The sequence below is a fragment of the Brachycentrus maculatus genome, unplaced genomic scaffold, assembly GCF_059751285.1.
Source record: "Brachycentrus maculatus isolate JH-2025_06_01 unplaced genomic scaffold, ASM5975128v1 h1tg001207l, whole genome shotgun sequence".
Lineage (NCBI taxonomy): Eukaryota > Metazoa > Arthropoda > Insecta > Trichoptera > Brachycentridae > Brachycentrus > Brachycentrus maculatus.
Window position 1 is genome coordinate 14,515 of NW_028281892.1, and position 3,377 is coordinate 17,891.

Sequence of the window (3,377 nt, forward strand, 5' to 3'; positions counted from 1 at the left end):
TCTTGAAGTGCGTATACGTATATATTCGACAAAATTTATTCTGAGTTGCGAGATTGCGTGAGATTGCTGACAAGTAGGGATAGTTGGCCTTCTGCTTCGATTTCCATTTTGCTGAGAAATATAGGGCTGGACTGTGCGAATGACAGTGTGGAGTAAGTGGAACGAACATATTTGGGTGTAGTTGTTATTATTATAAAGCAAATTATGAAGATGATGTTTAAACGATGGGCCATATTACAATTATAATATAAAGTTAATAAATAAATTCAATATTTAAATATTTTAAAAATTGCTTTAAAAATTTATAACTAAAATATATACGATATGTTACTCAAAGGAAAAAAAAAATAAAGATGGATTTTGCTTCATACATATTTTTATGTAGTTTTTTATTAAAAAATAAATAATAATATATAAAAAAATAACTTTTTCTATCTATTATCAAACAATACTCAAAATTAAGGAAGTGAGGATTCCTGAATAAACGGTGCAGGTAATTTTTTCTTGCCATAAAATATACTCCTCTTACTGATGTCTTTAGAGTTTCCTGGTACGAGTTTTAGTACTACCTTGCGATGCCCTCCGAGGCCATTTCCTTGCTCTTCTCGAATTCCCGTGATCTTTTGCGACCCAATGTTATTCCTGGCATACTCGATTGTTAGGGAGGGCTGGTCATCCGCAGGGTGTTTGCCGATTTGGTTGGTGATAAATAGATTGATATTATTGTTGATCTGTATATCGACATTCTTCTTCATGCTCCCTTTCCTCGGCTTCATCTCCTTGATGTCCTCGAATCCTTGCATGATGTCGATCGTCTACGACTGTTGGCGGAGAGCGTTATTTGTGTCTCGAATGTATTGTTTTTTTACTTTGAAGTGCTCTGCATATATTCATAATAATTGTTTTATAAAATGTGATAGATAACGGTTTTTTATTAGTTAAATATTTCGTACCGTTAGAATGAGGTCGTCTGGTTTAATTCAGTAAATTTTCTCTATTGGGCTCTTGTTTTCTTTTTTCTAAACTGCTCACTTCAGCTCGTAGAGGGTGTTGCGTTTTTGTGACTTGATTCTTGTATATTTTTTCCAAGGAATTTAAAAATTCCATCTTGCGAGGCCCAGTTGTTGTGCGCATGTTATTACCTCGTTTAATAGTGTCTCCGAGTTAGATAGTGACACTATTTCCTTGGAATGGGCGTTTCTGGCTAAACGACCTGCTGTCCCTTTCACGTTCTTACTCGGCTCCCAAGGCTTTTGGAGTTTGTATTCTGATCAAAATCGGGGCACATAGGGTAGTTTTTGCATTGTAAGTGGATTTTGGACGTCTCAAGGGCCTTAGAATTTTAATACAGCCTTCCATCTCCTTGTCTTCAGGTATGGGCTGCTTGTCGATTCCGTGGAACTTATTATGTACACTATAGATTTGGCTAAGAATCGGCGCTTCAGGCGGCAACATGCTATACGCAAGTTCGAGACTTTTGCTTAGCCAGTGCTCCGAATCCAAGACGCTTTCATCAATATTTTTTAAAGAACTAATCTGCTTAATATTGTTTTTCTCCATGAACCTTGCCTCAGTGGAGAGGCAATAGAAACTAACTGCCAGATAGGCGATCCTCTAAAGAATCTCGTTATTGGTTACTTCCACTGAAAAGGTTTCCAGATATTCCTACCTGCGCACTGGCTCCATCTGAACCTGATTCAAAATTTTATTCTTGTATATCCACTCACTCCCTGTCATTTCCATCATAAAATCATCCAGGTTGACTTCCAATCGCAGTTGACCATAGGATTCGATGATTTGGAGTTGGTTGATGAGAATGGCCTCTTTGGGCTTCGACAATAGCTCTGCCCGGAGATCGCTGGTCAAGTCGATGACGTGAGTTAGGAGGCTGATGATATTGAGTAATCTATTGAAGACGTCAGGGAGCTGAATGTAGTTGGGTCCGATGGCGTACTCATCAAGCTCAGACTGTTCGTTCTTCGTGTTATTCACCGAAGGACGGGGAAAGTACTTGGACTCGTAAAGATATTTGATGATGAGTCCATTGCAGAGAATGATGGTGTCATAGATCAAATGGAAGTGGATTTTGCATCCAATTTTAGCGTATTTCATTGCCATATCGTGTCTAATACATTTATATGCATACATGTTAAGAAATAGAATTAGGATGTGTTACTTGGATAACTAAGAGAATAGGATGCAGACTTGTAAAAACATTTTGCCCCGCATTCTTTTGACTTTGAGTCGGTTGTAGAGTGATGAATAGTATTCATTATTGCTGCCGTTCAGGTTTGTAGGTACGGCGACCTTTCTTGAAGTACTAAATTATTTTAACCTACATACAATATATTAAAAAACTAATAAGTACTCTATTATCAATTAAAAATAACTGAAAAACAAACAAAAGAACGAAGTCTGTTAGAAGTGCAAATATTATTGTTTTTAAAGGCAAACAAATAATATCATTAAAATAAATAAATGAATGAGTGTAAATTATTTTTATTGTTATTTAATAGGTAAAATGTATATTGTTATTATTTTTTTGCAAAATATAGTCTTCGTTTTGAATTATTTTTAAATATACTAAGATATTGTACCCCGATTAGGCCCTTGACAGTTCTTGAAAACACTCCTCTAATAATCCGATCTTGTAGTAACAGATAGCCAGATTCACAAGAATTATGTTGTTATATAATTTATCCTTGCTATACTTGGCTATCTATTTCCCTTTCCTTAACAGTTCAGTGGCTTACACGATCTATCCCTTCGCCATTTCGCTCTCGACCTGCAGCACTATCTTCTTGATCTCGCTCGGTACGTTTTATTAAGACAAATAGATATGATGGGCAGGAGGGTCGGCAGGTGGTTTCTTGAGGAGAACAATTGGGGGTGGAGGAAGCAGTGACATGAGGTTCGGGGTGTTGTTATTATTGAGTGAAAAAGTTTCCTTGGCAGGATGAAGTTTGGCTTCTGGTCGAAGTAACCTTTGCATCATTTGTATTGATAAAACAATATAATTATAACTTAACAATATATTATATATGTATATATTGACACGAAATAGTTATTGATTGATAATAAATATAAATTTATGGCCACACTATCCTATTAATAGTTGGGCATCAGTATATAATGATATAATTATTGATTTTTTAAATGAGAGTCATATGGAGATGTCTGATAACCAAAACTATTATTAAAATATTCTATTGAATATAGATTTGGTTTATGGGAAAGCTTGGTTTACATATTTATTATTTTGGTAAAATAATGTATAAACTTTCCTATATTGAATTAACTATAATCAAAGTGAATAGTTTTTAAGACTTCATAAATTGAGATAAATATAAGATCTTTAATTCTTAGAAAAAGATTAA

The 3,377-nt window shown here is 34.9% G+C and overlaps 1 long non-coding RNA gene across 1 annotated transcript; it reads right to left on the reverse strand.

Annotated features, from left to right (window-relative positions):
* Positions 1 to 380: 380 nt before the first annotated feature.
* On the reverse strand, positions 381 to 2,310 carry LOC148299290 (uncharacterized). Its single transcript, XR_015839102.1, has 3 exons — positions 2,177 to 2,310; positions 954 to 2,125; positions 381 to 880 (listed from the first exon to the last, which is right to left on the reverse strand). It is a non-coding gene; the product is annotated as an uncharacterized LOC148299290 (long non-coding RNA).
* Positions 2,311 to 3,377: the final 1,067 nt, after the last annotated feature.